The sequence below is a fragment of the Ascaphus truei genome, chromosome 20 (assembly GCF_040206685.1).
Source record: "Ascaphus truei isolate aAscTru1 chromosome 20, aAscTru1.hap1, whole genome shotgun sequence".
Classification (NCBI taxonomy): Eukaryota; Metazoa; Chordata; class Amphibia; order Anura; family Ascaphidae; genus Ascaphus; species Ascaphus truei.
In genome coordinates this window covers 21,782,417-21,801,914 of record NC_134502.1, presented here as the reverse complement: position 1 = coordinate 21,801,914, position 19,498 = coordinate 21,782,417, and the positions used below count along the sequence as shown (strand labels likewise).

The following is a 19,498-nucleotide window of genomic DNA, read 5'->3' as shown; positions in this document are numbered from 1 at the left end:
ATTAAGAAATGACATATATTCCGCTTTAGGTTCTTGCTCAAGACCTTGATGAGGTGGGCAGGCTTGAATCATGTTTTGATCAAAAGATGCAACCAAATGTCTCCTTTGTCACACAGACTTGGCTTGTAAATAAATGTAAACATGACACGAGTATATTTGAGGCCCAATTGGTAGGAGAGCAGGATTTGTTTTCTTGTTTTCCATATATATATATATATATATATAAAAACAAACATTAGGTCAATGGTTTTACCAGCAGCAGCAGTCCACTTGTAAAGGGAGGAGGAACGCGGTCATCCATCCAGTCTCCCACAAATGTTAGGCCAATTGCTTTCCTTGCTGCATACTCCATAAGTGCATTTAATGATGTTGTTAGTGTTACTCTGCATTTTAGGGGATAGGTTACCAGCTTGACATCATTTCCTAAACAATAGCATAATCTATATTTAGACTCAAAGATCAGTCTCTCGTGAGACTGTCAAAAATTGCTAATGCTGACTATATTGCAAGTCATCACAGCGGGGTATTGGGAAAAGTTTTCAACTAGCAATAATCACGCCTCGGATAAACCTCATTGGCTATGATACTGCCACTGCGCAAAGTTAACTTTCTACTGGTTTAGTAACCACCAGCTCACATGAAGCCCTCATTACACTGGTGGCTAGCCATAATGCAGAAATGAGTTCAGTGCTATGGATTGTGGGAGTTAATATGCTAATTCAACTGTCAACTAGAAAGACTCTCTTGCAGTTCCACAAACAACCACTGCAGTGTATCTGCATGCAAACGCTTCAGCCAGAGGTGTATTTGGGACCAAATACATGATATCTCCTCTCTCACCAGTGACCTGACTGTGAAATAACCATTTTTGTTGAATATTGCTATTTCAAACATAGTGGAAGTTACTCGAAAAGATGATTTCATATGAAAAAGAAAAGTTTGATTGCAGTGATATTCATGTCAAAAGTGAAAGTCATACATTTAGACTTCAAAAATAAAATCCGTACAGATCAAATGACCAACTTCAGTAGCTCAGGGATATGGCATGTACTTGGTTTTATATATGTCAATCTTCAGGACCGGGTGGGTAACCCCCTCTAAACACAAACGAGATCATATGAGATATACACACTCTTCATGCCGATAGTAGGGACTCATTCATTGTAGGTTTGGTAGGGAAATATATCATCAACATGGTTAGTGAATGTTAGTGAATGTTAGTGAATGTTAGTGAATGTTAGTGAATGTTAGTGAATTTGGAACATTATTATCAACATTTTCAACAAAATGCCCAAGGTCTCTGTGGCGCAATTGGTTAGCGCGTTCGGCTGTTAACCGAAAGGTTGGTGGTTCAAGCCCACCCAGGGACGTCTGTTTTCCACCTCACATCTCTTTTCTTCACTTGTTCTGCCCATGGGATCAAGTAGCATGGAAAAAGCTGAAAACATTCACATCTCTGATTATATTATACCCACTTACCTCCTTCAAGACATTTAATAAGATATTTGAAAATAGAATGTCTGATGACTAATTGTCGTTTCATGCACGCAACCAAAGACTTCTTTTTCTATTCATCAATGTTGCTATCTATTAAGTGAAGTTGCTTGAGAAACGTCATGTCAGATCAAGAACTATATGAATACTGCTTCTGTTGTGGTGGAAAGACAAATATTTGGTGATAGATGAAGATGATCAAGAGCACAGGATGATCTGCAAACCAAGATGTGATTGCTAACATCTTGGGACAATAGGTCGAGTGTGGTCATTGAGAGCGTCCAATTATTTCAAACCTAAGATTGCCTCACATGTGCTAGATATGTCAAATTAAAGATAGAAAGATGCGTTAACAGTTAATACCTGCAATCATGTGATAACACTCAGTACTCTAACATATCCTTATATATGACACTAGTTTCATAATTAGGCATGTGTTTCATTGGTTTGACCTGAAAGCCTGACTGTGCCATAACAATTATTCTTGAATTATTTGACAATGCATACTTATTCCAGGGGCTCCGCCTATATTTTTCATTTTTATGCCAGGGCATTTTCACATATCTCACAGAGTTTAGTCCACAGGACATTAAGAAATGACATATATTCCGCTTTAGGTTCTTGCTCAAGACCTTGATGAGGTGGGCAGGCTTGAATCATGTTTTGATCAAAAGATGCAACCAAATGTCTCCTTTGTCACACAGACTTGGCTTGTAAATAAATGTAAACATGACACGAGTATATTTGAGGCCCAATTGGTAGGAGAGCAGGATTTGTTTTCTTGTTTTCCATATATATATATATATATATATAAAAACAAACATTAGGTCAATGGTTTTACCAGCAGCAGCAGTCCACTTGTAAAGGGAGGAGGAACGCGGTCATCCATCCAGTCTCCCACAAATGTTAGGCCAATTGCTTTCCTTGCTGCATACTCCATAAGTGCATTTAATGATGTTGTTAGTGTTACTCTGCATTTTAGGGGATAGGTTACCAGCTTGACATCATTTCCTAAACAATAGCATAATCTATATTTAGACTCAAAGATCAGTCTCTCGTGAGACTGTCAAAAATTGCTAATGCTGACTATATTGCAAGTCATCACAGCGGGGTATTGGGAAAAGTTTTCAACTAGCAATAATCACGCCTCGGATAAACCTCATTGGCTATGATACTGCCACTGCGCAAAGTTAACTTTCTACTGGTTTAGTAACCACCAGCTCACATGAAGCCCTCATTACACTGGTGGCTAGCCATAATGCAGAAATGAGTTCAGTGCTATGGATTGTGGGAGTTAATATGCTAATTCAACTGTCAACTAGAAAGACTCTCTTGCAGTTCCACAAACAACCACTGCAGTGTATCTGCATGCAAACGCTTCAGCCAGAGGTGTATTTGGGACCAAATACATGATATCTCCTCTCTCACCAGTGACCTGACTGTGAAATAACCATTTTTGTTGAATATTGCTATTTCAAACATAGTGGAAGTTACTCGAAAAGATGATTTCATATGAAAAAGAAAAGTTTGATTGCAGTGATATTCATGTCAAAAGTGAAAGTCATACATTTAGACTTCAAAAATAAAATCCGTACAGATCAAATGACCAACTTCAGTAGCTCAGGGATATGGCATGTACTTGGTTTTATATATGTCAATCTTCAGGACCGGGTGGGTAACCCCCTCTAAACACAAACGAGATCATATGAGATATACACACTCTTCATGCCGATAGTAGGGACTCATTCATTGTAGGTTTGGTAGGGAAATATATCATCAACATGGTTAGTGAATGTTAGTGAATGTTAGTGAATGTTAGTGAATGTTAGTGAATGTTAGTGAATTTGGAACATTATTATCAACATTTTCAACAAAATGCCCAAGGTCTCTGTGGCGCAATTGGTTAGCGCGTTCGGCTGTTAACCGAAAGGTTGGTGGTTCAAGCCCACCCAGGGACGTCTGTTTTCCACCTCACATCTCTTTTCTTCACTTGTTCTGCCCATGGGATCAAGTAGCATGGAAAAAGCTGAAAACATTCACATCTCTGATTATATTATACCCACTTACCTCCTTCAAGACATTTAATAAGATATTTGAAAATAGAATGTCTGATGACTAATTGTCGTTTCATGCACGCAACCAAAGACTTCTTTTTCTATTCATCAATGTTGCTATCTATTAAGTGAAGTTGCTTGAGAAACGTCATGTCAGATCAAGAACTATATGAATACTGCTTCTGTTGTGGTGGAAAGACAAATATTTGGTGATAGATGAAGATGATCAAGAGCACAGGATGATCTGCAAACCAAGATGTGATTGCTAACATCTTGGGACAATAGGTCGAGTGTGGTCATTGAGAGCGTCCAATTATTTCAAACCTAAGATTGCCTCACATGTGCTAGATATGTCAAATTAAAGATAGAAAGATGCGTTAACAGTTAATACCTGCAATCATGTGATAACACTCAGTACTCTAACATATCCTTATATATGACACTAGTTTCATAATTAGGCATGTGTTTCATTGGTTTGACCTGAAAGCCTGACTGTGCCATAACAATTATTCTTGAATTATTTGACAATGCATACTTATTCCAGGGGCTCCGCCTATATTTTTCATTTTTATGCCAGGGCATTTTCACATATCTCACAGAGTTTAGTCCACAGGACATTAAGAAATGACATATATTCCGCTTTAGGTTCTTGCTCAAGACCTTGATGAGGTGGGCAGGCTTGAATCATGTTTTGATCAAAAGATGCAACCAAATGTCTCCTTTGTCACACAGACTTGGCTTGTAAACAAATGTAAACATGACACGAGTATATTTGAGGCCCAATTGGTAGGAGAGCAGGATTTGTTCTCTTGTTTTCCATATATATATATATATATATATATATATATATAAAAACAAACATTAGGTCAATGGTTTTACCAGCAGCAGCAGTCCACTTGTAAAGGGAGGAGGAACGCGGTCATCCATCCAGTCTCCCACAAATGTTAGGCCAATTGCTTTCCTTGCTGCATACTCCATAAGTGCATTTAATGATGTTGTTAGTGTTACTCTGCATTTTAGGGGATAGGTTACCAGCTTGACATCATTTCCTAAACAATAGCATAATCTATATTTAGACTCAAAGATCAGTCTCTCGTGAGACTGTCAAAAATTGCTAATGCTGACTATATTGCAAGTCATCACAGCGGGGTATTGGGAAAAGTTTTCAACTAGCAATAATCACGCCTCGGATAAACCTCATTGGCTATGATACTGCCACTGCGCAAAGTTAACTTTCTACTGGTTTAGTAACCACCAGCTCACATGAAGCCCTCATTACACTGGTGGCTAGCCATAATGCAGAAATGAGTTCAGTGCTATGGATTGTGGGAGTTAATATGCTAATTCAACTGTCAACTAGAAAGACTCTCTTGCAGTTCCACAAACAACCACTGCAGTGTATCTGCATGCAAACGCTTCAGCCAGAGGTGTATTTGGGACCAAATACATGATATCTCCTCTCTCACCAGTGACCTGACTGTGAAATAACCATTTTTGTTGAATATTGCTATTTCAAACATAGTGGAAGTTACTCGAAAAGATGATTTCATATGAAAAAGAAAAGTTTGATTGCAGTGATATTCATGTCAAAAGTGAAAGTCATACATTTAGACTTCAAAAATAAAATCCGTACAGATCAAATGACCAACTTCAGTAGCTCAGGGATATGGCATGTACTTGGTTTTATATATGTCAATCTTCAGGACCGGGTGGGTAACCCCCTCTAAACACAAACGAGATCATATGAGATATACACACTCTTCATGCCGATAGTAGGGACTCATTCATTGTAGGTTTGGTAGGGAAATATATCATCAACATGGTTAGTGAATGTTAGTGAATGTTAGTGAATGTTAGTGAATGTTAGTGAATGTTAGTGAATTTGGAACATTATTATCAACATTTTCAACAAAATGCCCAAGGTCTCTGTGGCGCAATTGGTTAGCGCGTTCGGCTGTTAACCGAAAGGTTGGTGGTTCAAGCCCACCCAGGGACGTCTGTTTTCCACCTCACATCTCTTTTCTTCACTTGTTCTGCCCATGGGATCAAGTAGCATGGAAAAAGCTGAAAACATTCACATCTCTGATTATATTATACCCACTTACCTCCTTCAAGACATTTAATAAGATATTTGAAAATAGAATGTCTGATGACTAATTGTCGTTTCATGCACGCAACCAAAGACTTCTTTTTCTATTCATCAATGTTGCTATCTATTAAGTGAAGTTGCTTGAGAAACGTCATGTCAGATCAAGAACTATATGAATACTGCTTCTGTTGTGGTGGAAAGACAAATATTTGGTGATAGATGAAGATGATCAAGAGCACAGGATGATCTGCAAACCAAGATGTGATTGCTAACATCTTGGGACAATAGGTCGAGTGTGGTCATTGAGAGCGTCCAATTATTTCAAACCTAAGATTGCCTCACATGTGCTAGATATGTCAAATTAAAGATAGAAAGATGCGTTAACAGTTAATACCTGCAATCATGTGATAACACTCAGTACTCTAACATATCCTTATATATGACACTAGTTTCATAATTAGGCATGTGTTTCATTGGTTTGACCTGAAAGCCTGACTGTGCCATAACAATTATTCTTGAATTATTTGACAATGCATACTTATTCCAGGGGCTCCGCCTATATTTTTCATTTTTATGCCAGGGCATTTTCACATATCTCACAGAGTTTAGTCCACAGGACATTAAGAAATGACATATATTCCGCTTTAGGTTCTTGCTCAAGACCTTGATGAGGTGGGCAGGCTTGAATCATGTTTTGATCAAAAGATGCAACCAAATGTCTCCTTTGTCACACAGACTTGGCTTGTAAATAAATGTAAACATGACACGAGTATATTTGAGGCCCAATTGGTAGGAGAGCAGGATTTGTTTTCTTGTTTTCCATATATATATATATATATATATAAAAACAAACATTAGGTCAATGGTTTTACCAGCAGCAGCAGTCCACTTGTAAAGGGAGGAGGAACGCGGTCATCCATCCAGTCTCCCACAAATGTTAGGCCAATTGCTTTCCTTGCTGCATACTCCATAAGTGCATTTAATGATGTTGTTAGTGTTACTCTGCATTTTAGGGGATAGGTTACCAGCTTGACATCATTTCCTAAACAATAGCATAATCTATATTTAGACTCAAAGATCAGTCTCTCGTGAGACTGTCAAAAATTGCTAATGCTGACTATATTGCAAGTCATCACAGCGGGGTATTGGGAAAAGTTTTCAACTAGCAATAATCACGCCTCGGATAAACCTCATTGGCTATGATACTGCCACTGCGCAAAGTTAACTTTCTACTGGTTTAGTAACCACCAGCTCACATGAAGCCCTCATTACACTGGTGGCTAGCCATAATGCAGAAATGAGTTCAGTGCTATGGATTGTGGGAGTTAATATGCTAATTCAACTGTCAACTAGAAAGACTCTCTTGCAGTTCCACAAACAACCACTGCAGTGTATCTGCATGCAAACGCTTCAGCCAGAGGTGTATTTGGGACCAAATACATGATATCTCCTCTCTCACCAGTGACCTGACTGTGAAATAACCATTTTTGTTGAATATTGCTATTTCAAACATAGTGGAAGTTACTCGAAAAGATGATTTCATATGAAAAAGAAAAGTTTGATTGCAGTGATATTCATGTCAAAAGTGAAAGTCATACATTTAGACTTCAAAAATAAAATCCGTACAGATCAAATGACCAACTTCAGTAGCTCAGGGATATGGCATGTACTTGGTTTTATATATGTCAATCTTCAGGACCGGGTGGGTAACCCCCTCTAAACACAAACGAGATCATATGAGATATACACACTCTTCATGCCGATAGTAGGGACTCATTCATTGTAGGTTTGGTAGGGAAATATATCATCAACATGGTTAGTGAATGTTAGTGAATGTTAGTGAATGTTAGTGAATGTTAGTGAATGTTAGTGAATTTGGAACATTATTATCAACATTTTCAACAAAATGCCCAAGGTCTCTGTGGCGCAATTGGTTAGCGCGTTCGGCTGTTAACCGAAAGGTTGGTGGTTCAAGCCCACCCAGGGACGTCTGTTTTCCACCTCACATCTCTTTTCTTCACTTGTTCTGCCCATGGGATCAAGTAGCATGGAAAAAGCTGAAAACATTCACATCTCTGATTATATTATACCCACTTACCTCCTTCAAGACATTTAATAAGATATTTGAAAATAGAATGTCTGATGACTAATTGTCGTTTCATGCACGCAACCAAAGACTTCTTTTTCTATTCATCAATGTTGCTATCTATTAAGTGAAGTTGCTTGAGAAACGTCATGTCAGATCAAGAACTATATGAATACTGCTTCTGTTGTGGTGGAAAGACAAATATTTGGTGATAGATGAAGATGATCAAGAGCACAGGATGATCTGCAAACCAAGATGTGATTGCTAACATCTTGGGACAATAGGTCGAGTGTGGTCATTGAGAGCGTCCAATTATTTCAAACCTAAGATTGCCTCACATGTGCTAGATATGTCAAATTAAAGATAGAAAGATGCGTTAACAGTTAATACCTGCAATCATGTGATAACACTCAGTACTCTAACATATCCTTATATATGACACTAGTTTCATAATTAGGCATGTGTTTCATTGGTTTGACCTGAAAGCCTGACTGTGCCATAACAATTATTCTTGAATTATTTGACAATGCATACTTATTCCAGGGGCTCCGCCTATATTTTTCATTTTTATGCCAGGGCATTTTCACATATCTCACAGAGTTTAGTCCACAGGACATTAAGAAATGACATATATTCCGCTTTAGGTTCTTGCTCAAGACCTTGATGAGGTGGGCAGGCTTGAATCATGTTTTGATCAAAAGATGCAACCAAATGTCTCCTTTGTCACACAGACTTGGCTTGTAAACAAATGTAAACATGACACGAGTATATTTGAGGCCCAATTGGTAGGAGAGCAGGATTTGTTCTCTTGTTTTCCATATATATATATATATATATATATATATATATAAAAACAAACATTAGGTCAATGGTTTTACCAGCAGCAGCAGTCCACTTGTAAAGGGAGGAGGAACGCGGTCATCCATCCAGTCTCCCACAAATGTTAGGCCAATTGCTTTCCTTGCTGCATACTCCATAAGTGCATTTAATGATGTTGTTAGTGTTACTCTGCATTTTAGGGGATAGGTTACCAGCTTGACATCATTTCCTAAACAATAGCATAATCTATATTTAGACTCAAAGATCAGTCTCTCGTGAGACTGTCAAAAATTGCTAATGCTGACTATATTGCAAGTCATCACAGCGGGGTATTGGGAAAAGTTTTCAACTAGCAATAATCACGCCTCGGATAAACCTCATTGGCTATGATACTGCCACTGCGCAAAGTTAACTTTCTACTGGTTTAGTAACCACCAGCTCACATGAAGCCCTCATTACACTGGTGGCTAGCCATAATGCAGAAATGAGTTCAGTGCTATGGATTGTGGGAGTTAATATGCTAATTCAACTGTCAACTAGAAAGACTCTCTTGCAGTTCCACAAACAACCACTGCAGTGTATCTGCATGCAAACGCTTCAGCCAGAGGTGTATTTGGGACCAAATACATGATATCTCCTCTCTCACCAGTGACCTGACTGTGAAATAACCATTTTTGTTGAATATTGCTATTTCAAACATAGTGGAAGTTACTCGAAAAGATGATTTCATATGAAAAAGAAAAGTTTGATTGCAGTGATATTCATGTCAAAAGTGAAAGTCATACATTTAGACTTCAAAAATAAAATCCGTACAGATCAAATGACCAACTTCAGTAGCTCAGGGATATGGCATGTACTTGGTTTTATATATGTCAATCTTCAGGACCGGGTGGGTAACCCCCTCTAAACACAAACGAGATCATATGAGATATACACACTCTTCATGCCGATAGTAGGGACTCATTCATTGTAGGTTTGGTAGGGAAATATATCATCAACATGGTTAGTGAATGTTAGTGAATGTTAGTGAATGTTAGTGAATGTTAGTGAATGTTAGTGAATTTGGAACATTATTATCAACATTTTCAACAAAATGCCCAAGGTCTCTGTGGCGCAATTGGTTAGCGCGTTCGGCTGTTAACCGAAAGGTTGGTGGTTCAAGCCCACCCAGGGACGTCTGTTTTCCACCTCACATCTCTTTTCTTCACTTGTTCTGCCCATGGGATCAAGTAGCATGGAAAAAGCTGAAAACATTCACATCTCTGATTATATTATACCCACTTACCTCCTTCAAGACATTTAATAAGATATTTGAAAATAGAATGTCTGATGACTAATTGTCGTTTCATGCACGCAACCAAAGACTTCTTTTTCTATTCATCAATGTTGCTATCTATTAAGTGAAGTTGCTTGAGAAACGTCATGTCAGATCAAGAACTATATGAATACTGCTTCTGTTGTGGTGGAAAGACAAATATTTGGTGATAGATGAAGATGATCAAGAGCACAGGATGATCTGCAAACCAAGATGTGATTGCTAACATCTTGGGACAATAGGTCGAGTGTGGTCATTGAGAGCGTCCAATTATTTCAAACCTAAGATTGCCTCACATGTGCTAGATATGTCAAATTAAAGATAGAAAGATGCGTTAACAGTTAATACCTGCAATCATGTGATAACACTCAGTACTCTAACATATCCTTATATATGACACTAGTTTCATAATTAGGCATGTGTTTCATTGGTTTGACCTGAAAGCCTGACTGTGCCATAACAATTATTCTTGAATTATTTGACAATGCATACTTATTCCAGGGGCTCCGCCTATATTTTTCATTTTTATGCCAGGGCATTTTCACATATCTCACAGAGTTTAGTCCACAGGACATTAAGAAATGACATATATTCCGCTTTAGGTTCTTGCTCAAGACCTTGATGAGGTGGGCAGGCTTGAATCATGTTTTGATCAAAAGATGCAACCAAATGTCTCCTTTGTCACACAGACTTGGCTTGTAAACAAATGTAAACATGACACGAGTATATTTGAGGCCCAATTGGTAGGAGAGCAGGATTTGTTCTCTTGTTTTCCATATATATATATATATATATATATATATATATAAAAACAAACATTAGGTCAATGGTTTTACCAGCAGCAGCAGTCCACTTGTAAAGGGAGGAGGAACGCGGTCATCCATCCAGTCTCCCACAAATGTTAGGCCAATTGCTTTCCTTGCTGCATACTCCATAAGTGCATTTAATGATGTTGTTAGTGTTACTCTGCATTTTAGGGGATAGGTTACCAGCTTGACATCATTTCCTAAACAATAGCATAATCTATATTTAGACTCAAAGATCAGTCTCTCGTGAGACTGTCAAAAATTGCTAATGCTGACTATATTGCAAGTCATCACAGCGGGGTATTGGGAAAAGTTTTCAACTAGCAATAATCACGCCTCGGATAAACCTCATTGGCTATGATACTGCCACTGCGCAAAGTTAACTTTCTACTGGTTTAGTAACCACCAGCTCACATGAAGCCCTCATTACACTGGTGGCTAGCCATAATGCAGAAATGAGTTCAGTGCTATGGATTGTGGGAGTTAATATGCTAATTCAACTGTCAACTAGAAAGACTCTCTTGCAGTTCCACAAACAACCACTGCAGTGTATCTGCATGCAAACGCTTCAGCCAGAGGTGTATTTGGGACCAAATACATGATATCTCCTCTCTCACCAGTGACCTGACTGTGAAATAACCATTTTTGTTGAATATTGCTATTTCAAACATAGTGGAAGTTACTCGAAAAGATGATTTCATATGAAAAAGAAAAGTTTGATTGCAGTGATATTCATGTCAAAAGTGAAAGTCATACATTTAGACTTCAAAAATAAAATCCGTACAGATCAAATGACCAACTTCAGTAGCTCAGGGATATGGCATGTACTTGCTTTTATATATGTCAATCTTCAGGACCGGGTGGGTAACCCCCTCTAAACACAAACGAGATCATATGAGATATACACACTCTTCATGCCGATAGTAGGGACTCATTCATTGTAGGTTTGGTAGGGAAATATATCATCAACATGGTTAGTGAATGTTAGTGAATGTTAGTGAATGTTAGTGAATGTTAGTGAATGTTAGTGAATTTGGAACATTATTATCAACATTTTCAACAAAATGCCCAAGGTCTCTGTGGCGCAATTGGTTAGCGCGTTCGGCTGTTAACCGAAAGGTTGGTGGTTCAAGCCCACCCAGGGACGTCTGTTTTCCACCTCACATCTCTTTTCTTCACTTGTTCTGCCCATGGGATCAAGTAGCATGGAAAAAGCTGAAAACATTCACATCTCTGATTATATTATACCCACTTACCTCCTTCAAGACATTTAATAAGATATTTGAAAATAGAATGTCTGATGACTAATTGTCGTTTCATGCACGCAACCAAAGACTTCTTTTTCTATTCATCAATGTTGCTATCTATTAAGTGAAGTTGCTTGAGAAACGTCATGTCAGATCAAGAACTATATGAATACTGCTTCTGTTGTGGTGGAAAGACAAATATTTGGTGATAGATGAAGATGATCAAGAGCACAGGATGATCTGCAAACCAAGATGTGATTGCTAACATCTTGGGACAATAGGTCGAGTGTGGTCATTGAGAGCGTCCAATTATTTCAAACCTAAGATTGCCTCACATGTGCTAGATATGTCAAATTAAAGATAGAAAGATGCGTTAACAGTTAATACCTGCAATCATGTGATAACACTCAGTACTCTAACATATCCTTATATATGACACTAGTTTCATAATTAGGCATGTGTTTCATTGGTTTGACCTGAAAGCCTGACTGTGCCATAACAATTATTCTTGAATTATTTGACAATGCATACTTATTCCAGGGGCTCCGCCTATATTTTTCATTTTTATGCCAGGGCATTTTCACATATCTCACAGAGTTTAGTCCACAGGACATTAAGAAATGACATATATTCCGCTTTAGGTTCTTGCTCAAGACCTTGATGAGGTGGGCAGGCTTGAATCATGTTTTGATCAAAAGATGCAACCAAATGTCTCCTTTGTCACACAGACTTGGCTTGTAAACAAATGTAAACATGACACGAGTATATTTGAGGCCCAATTGGTAGGAGAGCAGGATTTGTTCTCTTGTTTTCCATATATATATATATATATATATATATATAAAAACAAACATTAGGTCAATGGTTTTACCAGCAGCAGCAGTCCACTTGTAAAGGGAGGAGGAACGCGGTCATCCATCCAGTCTCCCACAAATGTTAGGCCAATTGCTTTCCTTGCTGCATACTCCATAAGTGCATTTAATGATGTTGTTAGTGTTACTCTGCATTTTAGGGGATAGGTTACCAGCTTGACATCATTTCCTAAACAATAGCATAATCTATATTTAGACTCAAAGATCAGTCTCTCGTGAGACTGTCAAAAATTGCTAATGCTGACTATATTGCAAGTCATCACAGCGGGGTATTGGGAAAAGTTTTCAACTAGCAATAATCACGCCTCGGATAAACCTCATTGGCTATGATACTGCCACTGCGCAAAGTTAACTTTCTACTGGTTTAGTAACCACCAGCTCACATGAAGCCCTCATTACACTGGTGGCTAGCCATAATGCAGAAATGAGTTCAGTGCTATGGATTGTGGGAGTTAATATGCTAATTCAACTGTCAACTAGAAAGACTCTCTTGCAGTTCCACAAACAACCACTGCAGTGTATCTGCATGCAAACGCTTCAGCCAGAGGTGTATTTGGGACCAAATACATGATATCTCCTCTCTCACCAGTGACCTGACTGTGAAATAACCATTTTTGTTGAATATTGCTATTTCAAACATAGTGGAAGTTACTCGAAAAGATGATTTCATATGAAAAAGAAAAGTTTGATTGCAGTGATATTCATGTCAAAAGTGAAAGTCATACATTTAGACTTCAAAAATAAAATCCGTACAGATCAAATGACCAACTTCAGTAGCTCAGGGATATGGCATGTACTTGGTTTTATATATGTCAATCTTCAGGACCGGGTGGGTAACCCCCTCTAAACACAAACGAGATCATATGAGATATACACACTCTTCATGCCGATAGTAGGGACTCATTCATTGTAGGTTTGGTAGGGAAATATATCATCAACATGGTTAGTGAATGTTAGTGAATGTTAGTGAATGTTAGTGAATGTTAGTGAATGTTAGTGAATTTGGAACATTATTATCAACATTTTCAACAAAATGCCCAAGGTCTCTGTGGCGCAATTGGTTAGCGCGTTCGGCTGTTAACCGAAAGGTTGGTGGTTCAAGCCCACCCAGGGACGTCTGTTTTCCACCTCACATCTCTTTTCTTCACTTGTTCTGCCCATGGGATCAAGTAGCATGGAAAAAGCTGAAAACATTCACATCTCTGATTATATTATACCCACTTACCTCCTTCAAGACATTTAATAAGATATTTGAAAATAGAATGTCTGATGACTAATTGTCGTTTCATGCACGCAACCAAAGACTTCTTTTTCTATTCATCAATGTTGCTATCTATTAAGTGAAGTTGCTTGAGAAACGTCATGTCAGATCAAGAACTATATGAATACTGCTTCTGTTGTGGTGGAAAGACAAATATTTGGTGATAGATGAAGATGATCAAGAGCACAGGATGATCTGCAAACCAAGATGTGATTGCTAACATCTTGGGACAATAGGTCGAGTGTGGTCATTGAGAGCGTCCAATTATTTCAAACCTAAGATTGCCTCACATGTGCTAGATATGTCAAATTAAAGATAGAAAGATGCGTTAACAGTTAATACCTGCAATCATGTGATAACACTCAGTACTCTAACATATCCTTATATATGACACTAGTTTCATAATTAGGCATGTGTTTCATTGGTTTGACCTGAAAGCCTGACTGTGCCATAACAATTATTCTTGAATTATTTGACAATGCATACTTATTCCAGGGGCTCCGCCTATATTTTTCATTTTTATGCCAGGGCATTTTCACATATCTCACAGAGTTTAGTCCACAGGACATTAAGAAATGACATATATTCCGCTTTAGGTTCTTGCTCAAGACCTTGATGAGGTGGGCAGGCTTGAATCATGTTTTGATCAAAAGATGCAACCAAATGTCTCCTTTGTCACACAGACTTGGCTTGTAAATAAATGTAAACATGACACGAGTATATTTGAGGCCCAATTGGTAGGAGAGCAGGATTTGTTTTCTTGTTTTCCATATATATATATATATATATATATAAAAACAAACATTAGGTCAATGGTTTTACCAGCAGCAGCAGTCCACTTGTAAAGGGAGGAGGAACGCGGTCATCCATCCAGTCTCCCACAAATGTTAGGCCAATTGCTTTCCTTGCTGCATACTCCATAAGTGCATTTAATGATGTTGTTAGTGTTACTCTGCATTTTAGGGGATAGGTTACCAGCTTGACATCATTTCCTAAACAATAGCATAATCTATATTTAGACTCAAAGATCAGTCTCTCGTGAGACTGTCAAAAATTGCTAATGCTGACTATATTGCAAGTCATCACAGCGGGGTATTGGGAAAAGTTTTCAACTAGCAATAATCACGCCTCGGATAAACCTCATTGGCTATGATACTGCCACTGCGCAAAGTTAACTTTCTACTGGTTTAGTAACCACCAGCTCACATGAAGCCCTCATTACACTGGTGGCTAGCCATAATGCAGAAATGAGTTCAGTGCTATGGATTGTGGGAGTTAATATGCTAATTCAACTGTCAACTAGAAAGACTCTCTTGCAGTTCCACAAACAACCACTGCAGTGTATCTGCATGCAAACGCTTCAGCCAGAGGTGTATTTGGGACCAAATACATGATATCTCCTCTCTCACCAGTGACCTGACTGTGAAATAACCATTTTTGTTGAATATTGCTATTTCAAACATAGTGGAAGTTACTCGAAAAGATGATTTCATATGAAAAAGAAAAGTTTGATTGCAGTGATATTCATGTCAAAAGTGAAAGTCATACATTTAGACTTCAAAAATAAAATCCGTACAGATCAAATGACCAACTTCAGTAGCTCAGGGATATGGCATGTACTTGCTTTTATATATGTCAATCTTCAGGACCGGGTGGGTAACCCCCTCTAAACACAAACGAGATCATATGAGATATACACACTCTTCATGCCGATAGTAGGGACTCATTCATTGTAGGTTTGGTAGGGAAATATATCATCAACATGGTTAGTGAATGTTAGTGAATGTTAGTGAATGTTAGTGAATGTTAGTGAATGTTAGTGAATTTGGAACATTATTATCAACATTTTCAACAAAATGCCCAAGGTCTCTGTGGCGCAATTGGTTAGCGCGTTCGGCTGTTAACCGAAAGGTTGGTGGTTCAAGCCCACCCAGGGACGTCTGTTTTCCACCTCACATCTCTTTTCTTCACTTGTTCTGCCCATGGGATCAAGTAGCATGGAAAAAGCTGAAAACATTCACATCTCTGATTATATTATACCCACTTACCTCCTTCAAGACATTTAATAAGATATTTGAAAATAGAATGTCTGATGACTAATTGTCGTTTCATGCACGCAACCAAAGACTTCTTTTTCTATTCATCAATGTTGCTATCTATTAAGTGAAGTTGCTTGAGAAACGTCATGTCAGATCAAGAACTATATGAATACTGCTTCTGTTGTGGTGGAAAGACAAATATTTGGTGATAGATGAAGATGATCAAGAGCACAGGATGATCTGCAAACCAAGATGTGATTGCTAACATCTTGGGACAATAGGTCGAGTGTGGTCATTGAGAGCGTCCAATTATTTCAAACCTAAGATTGCCTCACATGTGCTAGATATGTCAAATTAAAGATAGAAAGATGCGTTAACAGTTAATACCTGCAATCATGTGATAACACTCAGTACTCTAACATATCCTTATATATGACACTAGTTTCATAATTAGGCATGTGTTTCATTGGTTTGACCTGAAAGCCTGACTGTGCCATAACAATTATTCTTGAATTATTTGACAATGCATACTTATTCCAGGGGCTCCGCCTATATTTTTCATTTTTATGCCAGGGCATTTTCACATATCTCACAGAGTTTAGTCCACAGGACATTAAGAAATGACATATATTCCGCTTTAGGTTCTTGCTCAAGACCTTGATGAGGTGGGCAGGCTTGAATCATGTTTTGATCAAAAGATGCAACCAAATGTCTCCTTTGTCACACAGACTTGGCTTGTAAACAAATGTAAACATGACACGAGTATATTTGAGGCCCAATTGGTAGGAGAGCAGGATTTGTTCTCTTGTTTTCCATATATATATATATATATATATATATATATATATATAAAAACAAACATTAGGTCAATGGTTTTACCAGCAGCAGCAGTCCACTTGTAAAGGGAGGAGGAACGCGGTCATCCATCCAGTCTCCCACAAATGTTAGGCCAATTGCTTTCCTTGCTGCATACTCCATAAGTGCATTTAATGATGTTGTTAGTGTTACTCTGCATTTTAGGGGATAGGTTACCAGCTTGACATCATTTCCTAAACAATAGCATAATCTATATTTAGACTCAAAGATCAGTCTCTCGTGAGACTGTCAAAAATTGCTAATGCTGACTATATTGCAAGTCATCACAGCGGGGTATTGGGAAAAGTTTTCAACTAGCAATAATCACGCCTCGGATAAACCTCATTGGCTATGATACTGCCACTGCGCAAAGTTAACTTTCTACTGGTTTAGTAACCACCAGCTCACATGAAGCCCTCATTACACTGGTGGCTAGCCATAATGCAGAAATGAGTTCAGTGCTATGGATTGTGGGAGTTAATATGCTAATTCAACTGTCAACTAGAAAGACTCTCTTGCAGTTCCACAAACAACCACTGCAGTGTATCTGCATGCAAACGCTTCAGCCAGAGGTGTATTTGGGACCAAATACATGATATCTCCTCTCTCACCAGTGACCTGACTGTGAAATAACCATTTTTGTTGAATATTGCTATTTCAAACATAGTGGAAGTTACTCGAAAAGATGATTTCATATGAAAAAGAAAAGTTTGATTGCAGTGATATTCATGTCAAAAGTGAAAGTCATACATTTAGACTTCAAAAATAAAATCCGTACAGATCAAATGACCAACTTCAGTAGCTCAGGGATATGGCATGTACTTGGTTTTATATATGTCAATCTTCAGGACCGGGTGGGTAACCCCCTCTAAACACAAACGAGATCATATGAGATATACACACTCTTCATGCCGATAGTAGGGACTCATTCATTGTAGGTTTGGTAGGGAAATATATCATCAACATGGTTAGTGAATGTTAGTGAATGTTAGTGAATGTTAGTGAATGTTAGTGAATGTTAGTGAATTTGGAACATTATTATCAACATTTTCAACAAAATGCCCAAGGTCTCTGTGGCGCAATTGGTTAGCGCGTTCGGCTGTTAACCGAAAGGTTGGTGGTTCAAGCCCACCCAGGGACGTCTGTTTTCCACCTCACATCTCTTTTCTTCACTTGTTCTGCCCATGGGATCAAGTAGCATGGAAAAAGCTGAAAACATTCACATCTCTGATTATATTATACCCACTTACCTCCTTCAAGACATTTAATAAGATATTTGAAAATAGAATGTCTGATGACTAATTGTCGTTTCATGCACGCAACCAAAGACTTCTTTTTCTATTCATCAATGTTGCTATCTATTAAGTGAAGTTGCTTGAGAAACGTCATGTCAGATCAAGAACTATATGAATACTGCTTCTGTTGTGGTGGAAAGACAAATATTTGGTGATAGATGAAGATGATCAAGAGCACAGGATGATCTGCAAACCAAGATGTGATTGCTAACATCTTGGGACAATAGGTCGAGTGTGGTCATTGAGAGCGTCCAATTATTTCAAACCTAAGATTGCCTCACATGTGCTAGATATGTCAAATTAAAGATAGAAAGATGCGTTAACAGTTAATACCTGCAATCATGTGATAACACTCAGTACTCTAACATATCCTTATATATGACACTAGTTTCATAATTAGGCATGTGTTTCATTGGTTTGACCTGAAAGCCTGACTGTGCCATAACAATTATTCTTGAATTATTTGACAATGCATACTTATTCCAGGGGCTCCGCCTATATTTTTCATTTTTATGCCAGGGCATTTTCACATATCTCACAGAGTTTAGTCCACAGGACATTAAGAAATGACATATATTCCGCTTTAGGTTCTTGCTCAAGACCTTGATGAGGTGGGCAGGCTTGAATCATGTTTTGATCAAAAGATGCAACCAAATGTCTCCTTTGTCACACAGACTTGGCTTGTAAACAAATGTAAACATGACACGAGTATATTTGAGGCCCAATTGGTAGGAGAGCAGGATTTGTTCTCTTGTTTTCCATATATATATATATATATATATATATATATATAAAAACAAACATTAGGTCAATGGTTTTACCAGCAGCAGCAGTCCACTTGTAAAGGGAGGAGGAACGCGGTCATCCATCCAGTCTCCCACAAATGTTAGGCCAATTGCTTTCCTTGCTGCATACTCCATAAGTGCATTTAATGATGTTGTTAGTGTTACTCTGCATTTTAGGGGATAGGTTACCAGCTTGACATCATTTCCTAAACAATAGCATAATCTATATTTAGACTCAAAGATCAGTCTCTCGTGAGACTGTCAAAAATTGCTAATGCTGACTATATTGCAAGTCATCACAGCGGGGTATTGGGAAAAGTTTTCAACTAGCAATAATCACGCCTCGGATAAACCTCATTGGCTATGATACTGCCACTGCGCAAAGTTAACTTTCTACTGGTTTAGTAACCACCAGCTCACATGAAGCCCTCATTACACTGGTGGCTAGCCATAATGCAGAAATGAGTTCAGTGCTATGGAT

The 19,498-nt window shown here is 38.2% G+C and overlaps 19 non-coding genes across 19 annotated transcripts; 9 read left to right on the top strand and 10 right to left on the bottom strand.

Moving 5' to 3' along the window:
* Positions 1-463: 463 nt before the first annotated feature.
* Positions 464-604, bottom strand: LOC142471563 (U4 spliceosomal RNA). The gene has a single exon (XR_012789523.1). It is a non-coding gene; the product is annotated as a U4 spliceosomal RNA (small nuclear RNA).
* Positions 605-1,296: 692 nt separating this feature from the next.
* TRNAN-GUU (transfer RNA asparagine (anticodon GUU)) lies at positions 1,297-1,370 on the top strand. The gene has a single exon. It is a non-coding gene; the product is annotated as a tRNA-Asn (tRNA).
* Positions 1,371-2,545: 1,175 nt separating this feature from the next.
* LOC142471562 (U4 spliceosomal RNA) lies at positions 2,546-2,686 on the bottom strand. The gene has a single exon (XR_012789522.1). It is a non-coding gene; the product is annotated as a U4 spliceosomal RNA (small nuclear RNA).
* A 692-nt stretch (positions 2,687-3,378) lies between these two features.
* On the top strand, positions 3,379-3,452 carry TRNAN-GUU (transfer RNA asparagine (anticodon GUU)). Its single transcript has one exon. It is a non-coding gene; the product is annotated as a tRNA-Asn (tRNA).
* Positions 3,453-4,637: 1,185 nt separating this feature from the next.
* LOC142471561 (U4 spliceosomal RNA) lies at positions 4,638-4,778 on the bottom strand. Its single transcript, XR_012789521.1, has one exon. It is a non-coding gene; the product is annotated as a U4 spliceosomal RNA (small nuclear RNA).
* Positions 4,779-5,470: 692 nt separating this feature from the next.
* Positions 5,471-5,544, top strand: TRNAN-GUU (transfer RNA asparagine (anticodon GUU)). The gene has a single exon. It is a non-coding gene; the product is annotated as a tRNA-Asn (tRNA).
* Positions 5,545-6,719: 1,175 nt separating this feature from the next.
* Positions 6,720-6,860, bottom strand: LOC142471560 (U4 spliceosomal RNA). The gene has a single exon (XR_012789520.1). It is a non-coding gene; the product is annotated as a U4 spliceosomal RNA (small nuclear RNA).
* Positions 6,861-7,552: 692 nt separating this feature from the next.
* On the top strand, positions 7,553-7,626 carry TRNAN-GUU (transfer RNA asparagine (anticodon GUU)). The gene has a single exon. It is a non-coding gene; the product is annotated as a tRNA-Asn (tRNA).
* Positions 7,627-8,811: 1,185 nt separating this feature from the next.
* Positions 8,812-8,952, bottom strand: LOC142471559 (U4 spliceosomal RNA). The gene has a single exon (XR_012789518.1). It is a non-coding gene; the product is annotated as a U4 spliceosomal RNA (small nuclear RNA).
* Positions 8,953-9,644: 692 nt separating this feature from the next.
* Positions 9,645-9,718, top strand: TRNAN-GUU (transfer RNA asparagine (anticodon GUU)). The gene has a single exon. It is a non-coding gene; the product is annotated as a tRNA-Asn (tRNA).
* A 1,185-nt stretch (positions 9,719-10,903) lies between these two features.
* On the bottom strand, positions 10,904-11,044 carry LOC142471558 (U4 spliceosomal RNA). Its single transcript, XR_012789517.1, has one exon. It is a non-coding gene; the product is annotated as a U4 spliceosomal RNA (small nuclear RNA).
* A 692-nt stretch (positions 11,045-11,736) lies between these two features.
* On the top strand, positions 11,737-11,810 carry TRNAN-GUU (transfer RNA asparagine (anticodon GUU)). The gene has a single exon. It is a non-coding gene; the product is annotated as a tRNA-Asn (tRNA).
* A 1,181-nt stretch (positions 11,811-12,991) lies between these two features.
* Positions 12,992-13,132, bottom strand: LOC142471557 (U4 spliceosomal RNA). The gene has a single exon (XR_012789516.1). It is a non-coding gene; the product is annotated as a U4 spliceosomal RNA (small nuclear RNA).
* Positions 13,133-13,824: 692 nt separating this feature from the next.
* TRNAN-GUU (transfer RNA asparagine (anticodon GUU)) lies at positions 13,825-13,898 on the top strand. Its single transcript has one exon. It is a non-coding gene; the product is annotated as a tRNA-Asn (tRNA).
* Positions 13,899-15,075: 1,177 nt separating this feature from the next.
* On the bottom strand, positions 15,076-15,216 carry LOC142471556 (U4 spliceosomal RNA). The gene has a single exon (XR_012789515.1). It is a non-coding gene; the product is annotated as a U4 spliceosomal RNA (small nuclear RNA).
* Positions 15,217-15,908: 692 nt separating this feature from the next.
* TRNAN-GUU (transfer RNA asparagine (anticodon GUU)) lies at positions 15,909-15,982 on the top strand. Its single transcript has one exon. It is a non-coding gene; the product is annotated as a tRNA-Asn (tRNA).
* Positions 15,983-17,171: 1,189 nt separating this feature from the next.
* LOC142471555 (U4 spliceosomal RNA) lies at positions 17,172-17,312 on the bottom strand. Its single transcript, XR_012789514.1, has one exon. It is a non-coding gene; the product is annotated as a U4 spliceosomal RNA (small nuclear RNA).
* Positions 17,313-18,004: 692 nt separating this feature from the next.
* Positions 18,005-18,078, top strand: TRNAN-GUU (transfer RNA asparagine (anticodon GUU)). The gene has a single exon. It is a non-coding gene; the product is annotated as a tRNA-Asn (tRNA).
* A 1,185-nt stretch (positions 18,079-19,263) lies between these two features.
* On the bottom strand, positions 19,264-19,404 carry LOC142471552 (U4 spliceosomal RNA). The gene has a single exon (XR_012789512.1). It is a non-coding gene; the product is annotated as a U4 spliceosomal RNA (small nuclear RNA).
* Positions 19,405-19,498: the final 94 nt, after the last annotated feature.